Raw genomic sequence first — 18,901 nt, 5'->3', positions numbered from 1 at the left:
ATTCATTTTTCCCTTGATATCCTTGAATTTTCCTTCATGTTTTCCTTTAACTCCTTGAGCATATGGTAGATTTTTTTTTTCCCTTTACAATCTTTATCTCGTAGGTCCCAAATCTGGCCTTCTTTGTTGATGGTTTCTGTATTTTTTCTTAGTCCTTTGGATGGGTCATCCTTTCCTGTTCATTTGTTTGTCTTGTAATCTGTTTTTGTACCTTGTCCGTTTTAATATTTGAGAGTATTAACTCTGGGAGTGAGTCCTTGAGTTGTCTCTTAAGTTTGTATCTAGGGAGTGATACAGCAGAGATTTCCTTGAGTTCAGGAGCTAAGAGAAGAACCAAGGCAAAACACGTCTTTCACCATTTGTGCAAATTGCCTCTGCCATGGCTGATGCCCTTCCTCAGAGTGAAGCACTCCTACCTGGACAAGAAGTGCAAGGAAAAGTGCCGTGCAGGGTCCTCTCTGTCTTTTCTGAGCTTCCTCTTATCTTGGGCTCGTGCTGGCTTGTGCCGTGAGGAATTTCCTGGAATTCAAATGCCCCCTCTATACCCTAGGAAATAGACGGTCTCCCCCTATCTGGTCCTCTCCTGGATGTGTTAAGGCAGGGTAGCATTTGCCTCAGGCACTTTATTTATTTTTTCTTTATTTGTCTTTGTTTTTTTAATGTTAGATTAAAAAAATATGAGGTCCCATATACCCCCCATCTCCCTCACCCCACTCCTCCCCCCATAACAACAACCTCCTCCATCATCATGAGACATTCATTGAACTTGGTGAATACATCTCTGAGCACCATTGCACCTCATGGTCAATGGTCCACACCATAGCCCACACTCTCCCACAGTCCACCCAGTGGGCCATGGGAGGATATACAGTGTCCGATAACTGTCCCTGCACCACCACCCAGGACAACTGCAACCCCCGAAAATGCCCTCACATCACATCTCTTCCTCCCACTCCCTACCCCCGGCAGCCACCATGGCCACTTTCTCCACACCAATGCCACATTTTCTTCGATTACTAATTGCAATAGTTCATGAATAGAATATCAGTAAGTCCACTCTAATCCATACTCTATTTCTCCATCCTGTGGACCTTAGAATGGTTGTGTCCACTCCACATCTATATCAAGAGGGGGCTTAGATTCCACATGGATACTGGATACAATCCTCCTGCTTTCAGTTGTAGACACTCTAGGCTCCATGGTGTGGTGGTTGACCTTCTTCATCTCCATGTTAGCTGAGTGGGGTAAATCCAATAAACCAGAGTGTAGGAGCTGAAGTCTGTTGAGGCTCCGGGTCTGGCTATGACATGGTCAGTCCAGAGATTCAGGTCCCCTGGGTATACATTAAACATCAGCACCGACTACAGTTCCGGTAAAAGTAACAGGAGAGGCTTGTGGACAAAGGATCACATCTGAGTCCAGCTCTATCACACAGAAACACAAACTCTAAAGGAGGGCCAACTGACATGGCACTGAACTCCATCTGCCATGACCATAGAACCTGTGAGTCTCTGTAGCCCTCAAAAGAACCAATACCCGGGGTTGTATCTATTTTATCTGTCTCTGGGACTCTGCTGAGGTGTGCATAAGGGCAGCCCCTCTGATAGCCTCCCAGCTCTTTTTGGAGACTCATAGCCATAAGAACTCATTTGCCCTTTCAATTTCCCCCTTTTGTTAAGGTCAAAAAGCATTTTTAATTCCTGGTATTATATGTAGACTGAGATATTCTCAGGCACTTGAATTTAATGGCTTCTTACCCTGACTTAGCTGTCTGCAGCGTGTTTCTGCCTGCAGGGCACAGTCTGGGAGGGTGAGCCAATGACACGTTACCTGGTGCAGTCTTTCAGGTTTCTACACAGTACCTTGGCACAGGTCCCCAGGCACGGGGGTGTGCCTCGGGGTTACAGCTCCCTCCAGAACAGGGCCAAGGACCCACAGTGGAGCATAGGCTGGCTCCCCCCACATCAGGGCGTGGGTGTGGGAGGGCCCGGCAGGGGGGCCATGGACTTCTATCATAGTTTAAAGCTGCATTTTTTGATTCAGTGTTCACCCAGGTGCTGCAATGCTTTTATTGTTTTCCCGAGTTCTGAAGTAGTTGGTTGTATCAGTTTTTGCTGTTGTTCAAAGATTCAGCAGGGAAACGGCACCCTGGACTGTTACTCCACTGTCTTGGTAGACTGGAATGCCCTTTTATCTTTAATACACAAACATTAGTAATTCTATGTAGTCACTTTTCCATGTTTCTCCTATGTGGTTTCTGAGCTCAGAAATGTTTTCAACACTGTCAGAAGATGAAAATCATGTAGTCATCTATCTTTTTCTAGCAACTTTAGTGTTTCATTTCCCTATGTTTACTCTCCATTGAACTTGGAATTAATTTTGGTGTAATAAATGAGATGGAATCTAGCTGTATGTGTCTGTGTGTGTGCATGTATGTGTGTGTTCAGAAGAAAGAGCCAATCCAAACATCCTTTATTGAAAGCCTTCTCTATCACGTATTAAACTTTTCCTTCGTTATAGACTAAATTTGCATATGGACTTTTAAAATCTCTTTCTGGACTCTGTTCTGTTTCTGCCTTTCTTAATTCTGTGTCATCATCCTTTCTAGTTTTTCTTTCTTACTAACTGTCTTAGAGATTGTATTAGTTGGCCAAGGGGGTGCTGATGCAAAGTACCAGAAGTCTGTTGGCTTTTATAGAGGGTATGTATTTGCGGTAGAGGCTTACAGTCACAAGGCTCTGAGGAGTCCAAGTCAAGGTGCCATAAACAGTCTTTTCTTCCCCAAAGGCCTGTGCCACGTGCTGGAACAAGATGGCTGCGGGTCTCTGCAGGGTTCAGCCTTCCTTTTCCTCTTCCCTTCAGGCTCCGTGGTCGCCGCTTCTTCTGGCCTCAGCTCTAGGCTGGGTGAGTCTCATCTCTTTCCCAGGCCTTGATTCTTCCTGGGCTCAGCCGCTCTGGTCTCTCCAAGGTCAGCTCTAGCCTGTCAGGCTCTTCCTCTTCCCGGGGCCCCTGCCTGTCTGTGGAGCCGTCGTCGTTCCTCTGTGTTCTTCTCCTGCGTATTTGCTTCCCGGGGCTCCAGCATCAAAACTCCGTCACTCTCTCCTCTGCCGTGTTGTTTTCTGTGTGAGCCCCTGCCCACCAAGGGGGCGGGCACTCGACGTCCTCCCGAATCAAAGCCTTGATCATAAATCCTCTGAATCTACCACAACCTAATATGCCCAGAGGAACAGACCAGTTTACAAACATTATCCACTATCTGTTTTGGGGATTCATAAGTCATATCAAACTGCTGCAGGTATCATACGTAGTTATTCTTGAGTTGATTCTTTCCAGGACTTGTTCCACCTAATTCTATATCTTCGGCAGTACTTTTCCAATGATTCCCCATGTATATTTCCCCCTGTGGACATTAGGTATCATTCTGTGGGTTTTTTTGTGGTTGCACGTGCTGGGCCATCCTGTGTTTGTTTCTATTGGTATTTTAATCATGCTTTTAATGGATTTACAGTTTAATTTAGGGAGAATCCATATCTTTAGCGTATTGTATTTTTTTAAAAGGCTTCCTGGATGCCCTTTTTCTTTTTCTTTTTCCTTTTTTAGATTTATTTATTTATTTATCTCCCCTCCCCCCCCCCCAACCTTGGTTGTCTGTTCTCTGTGTCTATTTGCTGCGTCGTTGTCTGCTTCTGTTGTTGTCAGCAGCACCTGGAATCTGTGTCTCTGTGTTGTGTCATCTTGCTGTGTCAGCTCTCCATGTGTGCGGCGCCATTCCTGGGCAGGCTGCACTTTCTTTTGCACTGGGCGGCTCTCCTTATGGGGCGCACTCCTTGTACGTGGGGCTCCCCTATGCGGGGGAGCACCCCTGCGTGGCATGGCACTCCTTGCACGCATCAGCACTGCGCATGGGCCAGCTGCACATGGGTCAAGGAGGCCCGGGGTTTCAACCGCAGACCTCCCATGTGGTAGACGGACGCCCTAACCAGTGGGCCAAGTCTGCCACCAGCATATTGTATTTTTTGATCCAAAAATGGCATTAAAAATCTATGCATTTATGCCCTCTCTCATGTCTCTCAGTGAAGTTATTTTAGATAAAAATCTATTAGTTCAACAAATATTTATTAAGTGACTGTTATGTGCCAGTCACCGTTTTCAATTTCTGGAAACAGAGAAAAAAATAATACACAGTATCAATAAGTCAGTGACATAGATTCTTAGAAGGTGATTCATGTTATGAAAATAGGTTGGGCAGGGTCTCGGGGCTCCAATGCCTATGGGGTGGGCCCCAGAGTATCATTTAAACTAGGGAGGTCTGAATAGGCCTTGTTGAAAGGGACGTTTGTCCAAGGATGGAAGGAGGAGAGGAGCTGGCTAAGCAGATTCCCCAGGGGAGAGTGTTCCAGGTAGAGGAACTACGTGCTCCAAGCCCTGTGGTGTGAGGTCCCGGGTTCACTCCCCAGCTCCTCAAAGGAAAAAGAGTTTCTTTTTTTTTTTTTTTTTTCAAATTCTACTCTATTTATTCATGTTTTAAAAAATATTACATTAAAAAAAAATGAGGTCCCCATTCACCCCCACCGCCCCCACCCCACCACTCTCCCCACAGTAACACTCTCCCCCATCATCATGACACATCCATTGCATCTGGTGAGTACACTCTGGCCATCGCTGCATCCCATGGCTTGTGGTCCACACCATAGCCCACACTCTTCCACGTTCCATGCAGTGAGTCATGGGAGGACATACAATGTCCGGCAATTGTCCCCGCAGCACCACTCAGGACAAATCCAAGTCCTGAAAATGCCTCTACATCTCATCTCTTCCTCACATTCCCCGCACCCAGCAGCCACCATGGCCACTTTTTCCACACCAATGCCACATTTTCTTGATTATTAACTACAATAGTTCATGAATAGAATATCATTAAGTCCACTCTAATCCTTACTGTATTCCTCCTTCCTGTGGACCTTGGCTTGGTTGTGTCCATTCCACATCTATGTCAAGAGGGGGTTTAGATTCCACATGGATATTGGATGCAATCCTCCTGCTTTCAGTTGTAGGCACTCTAGGCTCCATGGTGTGGTGGTTGACATTATTCAGCTCCATGTTAGCTGAGTGGGGAAAGTCCAATAAATCAGAGTGTAGGACCTGAAGTTTGTTGAGTCTCAGGGCCTGGCTATCATATTGTCAGTCCAGAGATTCAAATCCCCTAGATATATCTTAAATCCCAGCACCAACTACAATTCCAGTAAAGTAGCATGAAAGGCTTGTGAAAAGAGATCTCATCTGAGTCCAGCTCCATCACGCAGAAACACCAGCTCCAAAGAAGGGCCAACTGACATGGCAGTGAACTCCATCTGTCATGACCATAGAACCTGTGGGTCTCTTTAGCCCTCAAAAGAACCCATACCTGGGGTTGTATCTACTTTATCTGTCTCTGAGACTCTGCTCAGTTGTGCATAAGGGCAATCCTTCTGACAACCTCCAGACTCTTTTTTAGAGACTCATAGCCATATAAACTCAGTTTTCCTTTCCATTTCCCCCTTACTTTAGGTCAAACAGCATTTTTAACTCCTGCTATTATATGTAGACAGGGATATTCTGCTGGTCTGCGTTGAACCTTTAATTCAAGGTCATTTTCTAGTTACGTCATCAGCTGGTACTTGGTAGTGATCCGTCGGGGCCAGGGAGGCTCATCCCCGGGTGTCATGTCCCACGCTGGGGGTAAGGCAGTGCATTTACATGCTGAGTTTGGCTTCGAGACTGGCCTCATTTGAGTAACATGGAGGCTGTCAGGAGGGGACTCTTAGGCACAGTGCTACTCTAGGCCTTGTTCTTATTTCAGGTGTTAAGGTTCACAAGCATATTCATTAGTATCAGGGGCCCACTGTTGGACCCTCATTCCTTCCTGGTCCTTGCCGTTGCACCTGGGGGACTGCTGCTCCTCCCCTAGGGGCCATGACAGAGCCCCTCCCACCCTGGCCAGGAATCCAGTACCCCCCCAGCTGTTGTTTTTAATTGTTTCCACTATGAGTATATCCAAACATTTCCATGCACCCTGGACACATGCCCTGTATAACTCCCTGTCAACCATATGTACCCTGTCAATAACATCCCATACCAGTATTTCTTCGCTGCCATTGTTGAACCACTCTGTGATCCAGAACTTCCTGAAAAGTGAAGCCCAATATAATGTCAGGTTCCCTTACTAGTAAAATGGAATATAACAATGAGTTTAAAGGTTAGATATAGAATACAATTGATTTGGAAAAATTCTACATCCTATCTTTTTCTTTTCTGTTTTCCTAATTATTGAGCTTCTCTTCACAAGAGCCCTAGATCACAGTAATTCATCTATACAATATACAGTACTCCCACATATCCATTATAAAACCTTTTCCCTTCCACAGCGATAATCTTTTAACTTATTCATATCATATTTACTGAAACTGATGTACAGATATTGAGACAATAGCTTTCAAACAAGGTAACATTTGTGTTTACATTGTGGATTATACTTTAGGCTATGCAGTTTTCTAAATTTTTTAGTTATCCTGTGTTTTACATTATGGTTTACATTATTAGTCTGTCGTCCCCTATATGCTTTTGGTGTAATATTACATGTTTTATATCCATCCTTGTGTACTCTTGTAAACACTTCTTTTGCCCTCACATTTACTTTGGTTCCATCTATTCAATATCTATTTCCCCCTCCCCTTGGGGCCCACAGTTACAGTCAGTCTTCATTTCTTGAGGAGCCATGTTCAGAGATACTTGCAACAGTGTTGAGGGCTTGACTTGCTCAACTGCCCTAATGCCCTGGGAGCCACCCTTTCTCTTGAGAGATACAGTTCCCTCATCAACTGGTACTTGGTAGTAATCCTCAGGACCAGGGAGGCTTATCCCCAGGCATCATGTCCCCTGCAGGGGGAAGGCATTGCACTTACATGCTGAGTTTGGCTTCATGACAGGCCACATCTGAGCAACACAGAGGCTCTCAGGAGGTAACTCTTAGGCACCCTGCAGCTCTAGGCCTTGTTCTTATTTCAGGCGCACAGGCTCACAAGCATAGTCATTAGTATCAAGGGCTCATCGTTGGATCATCCTTCTTTTGGTCTTTGCTGTTGCACTTGGGGGATTGTTGCTCTTCTGTTAGGGAATATGATAGAGCTCCTCTGGCTAGGAACTCAGCACTCCCTCAGTTGTCATTTTTCTGTGTAACCACTATGAAAATATCCAAAAATTTTTATGTAGCCTGGATATATGCCCTGGAGAACTCCCTGCCAACCATGTGTCCCCTATCCATCACATCCCACACCAGTATTCCTGCCCTGCCATTGTTGAACCTCTCTGTGATCCAAAACTTTTTCAAAAACGAAGCCTAATATATTGCCAGGTTCCACTAATAGTAAAATGGAATATAGTGCTGAGTTTAAAGGATAGATATAGAATACATACTAATTTAGAAAAATTAAGGTAAAAATAAATTGGGGTATCAAAAAATTAAAAAAGGCAAAAGCTTTGTTTTTGAGGTTTTGCCTTCCACCATTGCAGTAAGTGTCGTCCTATCTGCGAATTGGCAAGGCAACTTCTTCCATCTCTTCCTCAGTGTCTATGTCCTTTCTTTTCCTAATTATTAAGCTTGTCTTCACAAAAGCTTTCGATCACAGTAATTCTTATATACAATATACGATACTCCCACATATCCGGCAGAAAACACTTTGTTCCTTCCCCAGCAATCATCTTTTTACAAGTTCATACTATATTTACTGCAACTGATGTACAAATATTGAGACAATAGCTTTCAAACAACGTTACACTTGGGTTTACATTGTGGTTTACATTTTATACTATACAATTTTCTAAATTTTTAGTTATCTTATGTTTTACATTATACTTTACATTTTAGCCTCTAGGCCCCTATACATTTTTGGTGTAAATTAACATGTCCTATATCCATCCATGCCTAATCTTCCATTGCCCCGCAGTTACATTGATTCCATCTATTCAATACCTCTTTCCCCCTCTCCTTAGGACCCACAGTGACAGTCAATCTTCATTGCTTGAAGGGCCATGTTCAGAGATACTTGCAACAGTGTTGAGGGCTTGACATGCTCGACTGCCCTAAAGCATTGGGAGCCACCAATTCTCAAGAGAGATACAATTCCCTCTATTTGAGAACATCAGTCCTCCCCAGGATGTAGGTATACCTTCACTCTCATTGTATGGGTCTCCATCCAATGATATAACCCACTGTCACAAAATGAGCACTCACACACTCTCTAGAAGCCTGTCCTGTGTCAGATTCTCCCCTTTAAGCATCTTAAACAGGTAACCTTCCTTATTATATTTTTGAAAAAGTTTTCTCAACATTAAACTCTCAACCAAATACCTGACAATCTCCTATGTTCATATGCTCCCTCCCCCTCCCCCCAATTTCTTGGGCCATATTACCCATCCTCCCATCCCTAGCACCCCTAAAGCCCACAAAGCCCCAGGCAAAGGTATCCCTATGCCCCCATTTTATCTCTTACCTGTACAGTTATTTACCTCCAGCTTATCATAGATTTCACCCATGTAGGTGTTAGCCCACAACCTTCCTCTATCCCCAAATTCCTAAGGGTTTAAGCAAGTTTAGCTCTTTCCGGAATGTTTTGTAGAATTCACCTGTGAAGTAGTCTGGCCCAGGGCTCTTCTTACTTGGGAGGTTTTAAATCACTGATTCTATCTCTTTACTTGTGATTGGTTTGATGAGATCATCAATTTCTTCTTTCATTAATATAGGCTGCGTATGTGTTTCTAGGAATTTTTCCATATCTTCTAAATTGTCCTTTTTGTTGGAATATAATTTTTCAAAGTATCCTCTTATGATAGTCTGTATTTCTCTGGGGTCAGTGGTGATATTTCCTTTCTCATTACTTATTTTGTGTATTTGCATCGTCTCTCTTTTTTTCTTTGTTAGTCTCGCTAAGGGTTTGTCAATTTTATCGATGTTCTCAAAGAACCCGCTCTTGGTTTAGTTTATCTTTTCAAGTGCTTTCCTATTTTCTATTTCATTTAGTTTCTGCTCTTATCTTTGTTATTTCCTTCTTCTTCCTTTGGGGTTACTTCGTTGTTTTTTTTTTTACTAATTCCTCCAAACGCGTAGTTATTTCCTCAATTTTATCTCTTCTTTTTTGATGTATAAATTTACGGCTCTAAGTTTCCCTCTCACTACTGCTTTTCCTGCATCCCATAAGATTTTGTATGTTGTGTTGTCATTTTCATTAGTTTCAAGGTAGTTATTAATTTCCTTTGAGATTTCCTCTTTGACCCACTGTTTTTCTAAGAGTGTGCTGTTTAATTTCCATATCTTGGTGTGAAATCTGGGCCTCTGGCCCTTGCAGATTTCCAGTTTCACTCCACTGTGGTCAGAGAAATTATTTTGTATGATTTCAATCTTTCTGAATTCACTGAGCCTTTCTTTGTGGCCTAGCATATGATCTGTCATGGAGAATGATCCATGTGCACTTGAGAAAAATGTATATCCTGCTGTAGTCGGGTGTAATGATCTGTATATGTCTATTAGATCCAGCTCCTCTCATATACTGTTCAAAGTTTTTGTGTCTTTATTGATTCTCTTTTTAGATGTTCTGTCCAAAGTCGATAGTGGTATATTAAATTCTCCCATTATAGTTGAAGAGGCATCTATTCTTTCACTTATTTTTTCCAGTGTTTGCCTCACGTATTTGGAGGCACCCTGGTTAGGAGCATAAATATTTATGATTATTCATTCTTCTTGAAAGATTATCCCTTTCACTAATATGTAGTATCGTTCTTTGTCTCTCACAATTGTTTTGCATTTAAAGTCTATTTTGTCTGATATTAATATAGCTACTCCTGCCTTTTTTTGGTTATTGTTTGCTTGTAAGATTGTTTTCCAACCATTCACTTTCAGCCTCCATGAATCTCTTGGCCTAAGATGTGTTTGTTCTAAACAGCATATAGATGGGTCATATTTCCTTATCCAGTCTCCCAGTCTGAATCTTTTGACAGGTGAGTTTAATCCATTGACATTCAGTGTTATTGCTTTCAAGGAAATTATTGATGTTAGACATATTTTGTTTGGATTTGTGTTTGTCATATTTTGTTTGTTTTTTTCCTTCTCTTTTTTGTCTTTTTTGTTGCTCTTACACTCTCCTCCAAGTCTGCCTCTCCTGTTTTTCTCTTTCTTCCTGCAGAACTCCCTGTAGTTTTTCTTGAAGGGCAGGGTTCTTGTTGGCATACTCTTTTAGTTTCTGTTTATCTGTGAATATTTTGAACTCTCCATCCTTTCTGAATGCCAGCTTAGCTGGATAGAGTATTCTTGGTTGGAATTTTTTTTTCTTTTAGTATCTTGAGTATATCATACCACTGTCTTCATCCCTCCTTGGTTTCAGATGAGAAATCAGCACTTAATCTTATGGAGCCTCCCTTGTATGTGATGCTTCTCTTTTCTCTTGATTTTTTTCAGAATTTTCTCTTTGTCTTGAGCATTGCATAACTAGACAAGTATATATCTTGGGGTAGGCCTGTTGGGATTTATGCTGTTAGGGGTGCATTGTACTTCCTGGATATATACATCCATCTCCCTCAGTAGATTTGGGAAGTTTTCAGGTATTATTTCCTCCAGCACCCCTGCTGCCCCCTTTCCCTTCTCTTTTCCTTCTGGGATGCCTATAATGCATATGTTTTTGCGTTTTGCATTGTTGTTCGTGTCCCTGATTCCCAGCTGGATTTTTCTATCTTTTTATTGATCAGTTCTATCTGTTTGATTTCAGATGTACTGTCTTCCACATCGCTAATTCTCTCCTCTGCCTCTTCTAATCTGCTGCTATTTGCTGAGAGTGTATTTTTTATTTCATGAACTGTGGTTTTCATCACCATCATATCTGTTATCTTTTTGTGTATCACTGCAATTTCTTCTGTGTTCTCTCCAAGTGTTTTCTTCATATTCTTAATCTCTTCCTTTAGTTCATTAAGATGGTCTCTAATATATATTTTGACAGCTTGAATTACTTGTCCAATGTTCTGCTCTTCTTCCTGGTTTTTAGTTTGTTCATTGGATTCGGCCACGTTTTCCTGATTATTGGCTTGGTTTGTAGTTTTTTGTTGCTGTCTGGTCATCATTTTATCTTGATGGGTTTAATCAGTTCCTTAGCTTCTTTGTCTAGTCCTGGGTTTAATTAGTTGTTGGTTTTCTGTAAGTGTTCTGTCTTCTCTTTGTCACTTTGTTGTTCTTATTCAATTTTCTTCTTGTTCACTATCAAGCAAACGGCTCAACTCTCTTCCCAGGGCCTCTGCTGTGTCTAATGGAGCCTTCTCTCTTTCCACAGGTATCTGCTTCTCAGTGTATTAACTTCATGGGGCTCCAGGGTCAAAATTCTAACTTTGTCCTTTGCCATCTCCTTTTCTCTGTGAGTCCTCACCCACCAAGGGGGTAGGGATCCAACATCCTACTGAAATGGCCCAGTCACAGCCCTGATCATTATTAATCAAGTAAAAGTGAAACCTCCAAATCCAATACAATCTAATACTCCCAGAGGTACAGACCAGTTCACAAACATAATCCATATGGCTTACTAGAGTATTCACTCTGGGTGCAGTTTTTCTCTTTAGTTTAGGGCTTCCTATTGTTTCTCCCTACAGGTTGTGCAGTAAGAGCCAAGCATGTAGTTGGTGCTATAAGCTGTGGAGGCTCAAGCTGCCCTCATTGCTCCAGGGACCAATTAAGCTTCTTCCAACTTTCTCCTTTGCCAGTGGTAGGGGCAGAGTCACAGCTATATGGAATGATCCAAGTGCAGGCCTAGACTGTAGTTGCGCAGAGAGACTGATGAAGCTTCATATCCCTTTCTCCCCTGCCTGGGGCAGGGATGGAGCTGCAGGTGTGGGCTGCAATGTATGCAGTGCGGGTCCAAGATGACCACAGTTTCCCTGGCAGACTTCTGACATTCAGCCTATGCCAGCCAAATTACCTGCAGTTACCTGTATAGGCTGGTGCAGGGCTCCTCAGTCTCCTCTCCACCAGAGGCAGGGCTGAAGCCTAGGCTAGGGCTGCAGGCTGATCTACGTGAAAGAAACTGGTTCCTGCCAACACGGAGAGTTTCAGTCAGTCTGGCTTCCCCTCAGGCTGGGGTGGAGTCAGAATGGCGGCCACTGGCCTCTTTCTGACTTGGGCTGGTTCATGTCTCCCTGTTCCCAGGGTTATATCCCAGCCAGCCAAGTCCCCCAATCAGTAGCCAAAATCGGCAGCCAACCGTCTACTCCTCCACTATTTCTGGGAAATGGAGCTTCCAATTCCAGCCACAGAACAGCTCCTGGGATAGCTCGTGCCGCCAGAGTAGGACAGTCACCGGCCTCCTTGGCTTAGACGGTGATTTCCTGGAGAGGCTGGTGCAGGTCCCCGCAGCTTCCTCCATGCTGGATGTGGCATTGGGGCCTAACCTAGAGCTAAAATATGATCTCGACAGAAGAAGCTGGTCCCCACCAGCCCTGGGATTTTCAGTCCGCCCCGGTTCCCGTCATGCCATGTGCGGAGTTCAGATGGCAGCTCCCGGCCTCTTTCTGACCTGGAAAGGCTCAAGCTTTAGCTGTTCTTGAGATTATACTTTAGCCTGGCGAATTTACTTATCAATAGCTGAAGTTGGTGCCCAACTGTCTCTTCCTTCCATTTTGGGGAAGTGGAGGTTTCGATTCCAACCGTGGAACAGCTCCTGCATGGGCTTGTGCCTCCAATGGAGGATGGCACTGGCCTCTGGGGTGTGGAGCCTCTACTCACGAGTCTTCTCTGTAGACGGGCAGTCTCCTCCTTCCACTCCTTCAAGGACATTGCAGGATGCCCTTCTGGCCTCCTGGAGACCCCAAACACGTGCTTCAGCTAGCTCCAGAGAGCTCTGGGTGTTTACTACCTGCCCTGTAGCGGGAGCTGACTCTAGGAGCTCCTTACTCCACTGCCATCTTGCTGGTTCTCCTCCTGTTAAGATTGGATGTCAGAGTTAGGCTGGCTTCATTAAATGAGTTGGAAAGTTCTCCCTGTTCTTCTATTTTCTGAAAGAGTTTTTGTAAGATCGATGTTGACATCTTACAAAATTTGGTAGAATTCACCAGTGAAGCCATTGAGACTTAGAGTTTACTATCTGAGGAGACCTTTAATTATGCAATTTCTTTAGCTAACACTGACTTTTTTATTTTTATTTATTTTTTTTTTTATTGACTTTGTAATAATATTACATTAAAAATATATATGTGAGGTCCCATTCAACCCCACCCCCCCACCCCCCCTCTCCCCCCCCCCAACAACACTCGTTCCCATCATCATGACACATCCATTGGATTTGGTAAGTACATCTTTGGGCACCTCTGCACCTCATATACATTGGTTCACATCATGGCCCATACTCTCCTCTATTCCATCAAGTGGGCCCTGTGAGGATTTACAGTGTCCGGTGATTACCTCTGAAGCACCATCCAGGGCAGCTCCATGTCCCGAAGACGCCTCCACCTCTCATCTCTTCCTGCCTTTCCCCATACCCTTTGTCCATTATGTCCACTTTTCCCAATCCAATGCCACCTCTTCTATGTGGACATTGGATTGGTTGTGTCCATTGCACCTCTATGTCAAGAGGAGGCTCAGATTCCACCTGGATGCTGGATGCAATCCTCCCATTTTCAGTTGTAATCACTCTAGGCTCCATGGTGTGGTGGTTGTCCTTCTTCAACTCCATCTTAGCTGAGTGTGGTAAGTCCAATAAATCAGATTGTAGGTGCTGGAGTCTGTTGAGGCTCAGGATCTGGCTATCACATTGTCAGTCCAGAGATTCAAATCCCCTAAATATATCTTAAACCCCAACATTAACTGCACCTCCAGCACATTAGCATGAAAGTCTTATGAAGGGAGATCCCATCTGAGTCCAGATTCATCACACATAAACACCATTTCCAAAGAGGGGCCATCTGCCCTGGTAGTTAACCCCATCGGCCATGACCATAACTCCCATGGGTCTCTTTAGCCCTCAAAGGAACCAATATCTGGGGGTTGTATCTGCTTTATCTGTCTCTCTGACTCTGCTCAGTTGTGCATGAGGGCAAACCTTCTGCCAGCCTCCAGACTCTTTTTTAGAAACTCGTAGCCATATAAACTCATTTCTCCTTTCCATTTCCCCCTTACTTTAGGTCAAACAGCATTTTAAAGTCATGGTATTTTATGTAGACATGAATATTCTGCTGATCCGCATTGAACCTTCCGTATAAGGTCATTTTCCAGTTGCATCATCAGTTGGTAGTTGATAGTGGTCCCTCGTTGCCAGGGAGGCTCATCCCCGGGTGTCATGTCCCACGCTGGGGGGAAGGCATTGCATTTACATGCTGAGTTTGGCTTCGAGACTGGCCACATTTGAGTAACATGAAGGCTGACAGAAGGAAATTCCCAGGCACAAAGTTGCTCTAGGCCTTGTTCTTATTTTGGGTTTATCAGCTCACAAGCATAGTCATTAGCATCTGGGGCTCACTGTTGAACCCTCACTCCCTCCCGGTCCCCACCACTGTACCTGGGAGACTGTCGCTGCTCCCGTGGGGACCACGACAGAGCACCACTGGCCAGGAACCCAGTACCCCCCCTACTGTGGTTTTTAATTGTTGCCACTATGAGTATATCCAAACATTACCATGCACCCTGGACATATGTTCTGTACAGCTCCCTGTCAGTCATATATCACCTGTCATTGGTATCCCATACCAGTATCCCTCCATTGCCATTGTTGAAACACTCTGTGATCCAGAACTCCCCGAAATTTGAAGCCCAATATAATGTCATGGTCCCTTACTAGGGAATGGCATATAGCGATGAGTTTAAAGGATAGATAAAGAACTTGGATAAAGTTAGATAAAGAACTTAGATAAAGAATGTTGACTTGAAAAAATTCCACATCCTATTTTTTTCTTTTTTTTTTTTTCCCCCCCCCCCTAATTATTCAGCTTTTCTTCACAGGAGTCCTAGACCACAGCAATGTATATATATAATATACAGCACTCCCACACATCCACCAGAAAACCTTTTCCCTTCCACAGTGATACTCTTACGCCCTATTCATATCATATTTACTTAAAGTGATGTACAGAGTCTGAGACATTAGCTTTCTAACAAGGTGACATCTGTGCTTACATTATGGTGCATACTTTAGGATACACAGTTCTTTACATTTTTAGTTATCCTATGTTTTACATTATGGTTTACATTATCAGTCTGTCATCTCCTATATGTTATGGTGTAATATTACATGTTTTATATCCATCCTTGTGTACTCTCAAGAAACTCCTCTCTTACCCCCCATTTACTTTGGTTCCACACATTTAACGTCCATTTTCCCTTCCACCTTGGTGCCCTCAGTGATAGCCAACCTCCGTTTCCTGAGGAGCCACTTCCAGAGATAGATGGAATATAACACTGACTTTTTATATCTTCTTGGATCCATGTTTGTAAGTTCTATGTCAGAAGGTCAGCAAAGTTTTACTGTAAAGGTCCACTAAATATTTTAAGCATTTGGGGCGCCTAGCGTTTCTGTTGCTCCTCCTCCTCCTCTTTGTCCATCTTCTTCTTCCTCTTCTCTTTCCTATTCTTCTTCATCCTCACCCCCCTCCTGCTCCTTTCCCTCTCTTCTCCTTCTCCTTCTCCTCCTCCTTTTTCTTCTTAATTTCTTCTTCCAACCCACTCAACGTGATAAAACATTCCTATCTTACAGGCTGCACAAAAACAGGCTGTGGGCTAGAATTGGCCTCAAACAGTCGTTTGCCAACCCGTGTAGTATATCCTAACAGATTTTGTTGTTGCTCTGGTAGTTGCTGAGAGAAGGTGTTAAATCTCCAACAGTGTTTTTGAACTTATCCATTGCATCTTTTAATTCTATCAAATTTTTCTTCATGTATTTTTCAGCTATGTTGTTACGTGCAAACACATTTATGATATGTCTTCCTGAAGAATGGCTACCTTTCTTATTATGAAACATTTATCTATATCTTTGATAATATAATTTAGTTGAAGTCTGATTTATCTGGTAATCGATATAGCTACTCCATCTTCTTTGCTTAATTTGCTTGTATGTCTTTTTCTATCTTACTTCCAACCTGTTTATGTCTTTATATTATAAATGTGGATCATGCAGACAGCATGTAGTTTGGTCTTTTTTTTTTATCTTGCTAACAATGTCTGCTTTTCAGTAGGAGTTTTTGGCAAATTCACGTTTAGTATAATTACTGATTTGGTTGAATTTAACTCTACCATTTTGTTATTCTTTTTTTCCCTCCTCCACCCCCTCCCTAGCTCTGCTGTTTTTGCAGTCTGTGCCCATTCGCTGTGTGATCTTCTGTATCTATTTCTTTTTTTTTAATTTTTAAAAATTTTTATTTTTATTATTATTATTATTTTATTTCTCTCCCCTCCCCCCGCCCATCCTGGTTGTCTGTTCTCGGTGTCTATTTTGCTGCATCTTCTTTGTTCGCTTCTGTTGTCAGTGGCATGGGAATTTGTGTTTCTTTTTTTTGTTGCATCATCTTGCTGTGCCAGCTCTCCGTGTGTGTGGCACCATTCCTGGGCAGGCTGTACTTTCTTTCGCTGTGGGCAGCTCTCCTTACGGGCACACTCCTTGTGCGTGGGGCTCCCCTACGTGGGGTCACCCCTGCGTGGCAGGGCACTCCTTGCGCACATCAGCACTGCGCATGGGCCAGCTCCACACAGGTCAAGGAGGCCTGGGGTTTGAACCGCGGACCTCCCATGTGGTAGATGGGCGCCCTAACCACTGGGCCAAATCCGCTGCCCCTTGTATCTATTTCTCTTTTTGGCTTCTCTTCTCACCTTTCTTCTCTAGGATTCACTGGGAATCAATCTTGGGGACCTCCGATGTGGAGAGATGTTCCCTGTCAATCATACCACCTCAGTTACTGGTCTGTGGTGCACTTCATCCTTGACTCTCCCCTTCATCTCTCTTTTGCTGTGTCATCATCTTGGTGCATGACTCACTTGAGTGGGCACTGGCTCACTGCAGGGTCACTTGGCTCGCCACACAGGCACTCTCTTGAGACTCAGCTCACCATGTGGGCACCCAATGGGCACTTGACTCGCTGCATGGGCACTCGGCTCGCTATGTGGACACTGGTTCACTGCGCGAGCATGCTTTCTCTTCTTTTTCACCAGGATGTCCCAGGGATCGAACCGGCATCCTCCCGAAGGGTAGGCAGAGGCATTATCACTTGAGCCACTTTTTAAAATCCCTTCTGTTCTTGTTTTTACTCTACTTAACTGAGGCAAAATTTATGTATGAAAATTACACAGACTTTCAGTATACAGTTCTGAGTTATGACAAAGATATACAAAACAAAAATGAAGACAGAACATTTCCATCACCTTCAAAATTCCTCCCATGCTTCCATCAATCCAATCTGACCACATTCTGCCCCAGACCACCAGTATTCTCATCTTCACCAGCACAGATGTGTGTTTTCTGGAGTTTCATATAAATAGAATTATACTGTATATACTCTCTTGTATGAACCTTCTTTCACTTAGCATAAAGATTTTGAGAGTCTTCCAAGTTGCTGGATATATCAAGTTAATTCCTATTTATTGCTCAGTGATATTCCATTGTATGGATGTACAGTTTGTTTAACCATTCGCCTGTTTATTGGACATTTGGGTTCCTTCCAGGTTGGGATTATTATTAATAAAGCTTACATAGAAGTTGATGTAGGGAGACGGACTTGGCCCAGTGGTTAGGGCATCCATCTGCCACATGGGAGGTCCGCAGTTCAGGCCCTGGGCCTCCTTGGCCCGTGTGCAGCTGGCCCATGCGCGGTGCTGACGTGCATGGGGAGTGCCCTGCCACATAGGGGTGACCCCGCGTAGGGGAGCCCCGCGCGCAGGGAGTGCGCCCCATGGGGAGAGCCACCCAGCGCGAGGGAGGGTGCGGCCTGCCCAGGAATGGCGCCGCCCACACTTCCCGTGCCGCTGACAACAACAGAAGCGGACAAAGAAACAAGACGCAGCAAATAGACACAGAGAGCAGACAACCGGGGGAGGAGGGGGAATAAATAAATAAATAAATCTTAAAAAAAAACAAACGACTTTAAAAAAAAAAGGTTGATGTACAAGTCCATTGGTGGGCATTTTTTAAATGTATTTTCCTTTTTTAAAGGAGGTACTGGGGAATGAACCCAGTACCTAGTAATTGGGAAGCAGGTGCTCAACCACTTGTGCTCTATCTGCTTCCTGGACATACGTTTTCAGTTCTCTTGCGTAAACACCCAGAAATTGGATTGCTGGGTTATATGGTAAGTGTAAGTTTAGCATTATTGGAAACTCCCAAGTGCTCTTTTCCTTTAAAAAAAAAACCAACAAACTTTTTAAAAACAAACACTCTCCCTTCCCTGATAAGCTCTAATTTATTTTCTATCTCTGTGATTTTGCTAACTTCATCTCTGGTAGGTTTTATCAAACAATTTTTGTTCTTATGTGTCTTGCTTGTTTCACTGAGCTTTATGTTTTCAAGGTTCTTCTGTGTTGCAACATGGAATTCACCCCTTCATTTTTTCTTTTGCCTGTATAGTATTCATTATGCGGATGTACCACATTTTGTTTATCCACTCATTTGTTGATGGACTTGGGTTGTTTCCAGCCTTTGGCTGTTGTGAATAATGCTGCCGTAAACACTCGTGTACTAGTACACTGCCTTACCCCTCAGCACCTTCCCTCCTCCCCCAGCCCTAGGCCACCACCACCCTATTCTTTCTATAAACTTCCCTGTTCTGCACATGACAGATGAATGGAATCATATTTGTGGCCCTTTTTGACTGGCTTCTTCCACTTAGCATAATGTTTTCAAGGTTCATCTATGTTGTGGCA

Source organism: Dasypus novemcinctus, chromosome X (genome assembly GCF_030445035.2).
Source record: "Dasypus novemcinctus isolate mDasNov1 chromosome X, mDasNov1.1.hap2, whole genome shotgun sequence".
In the NCBI taxonomy this organism is placed as follows: Eukaryota; Metazoa; Chordata; class Mammalia; order Cingulata; family Dasypodidae; genus Dasypus; species Dasypus novemcinctus.
Note: the sequence above shows the minus strand (reverse complement) of the source record.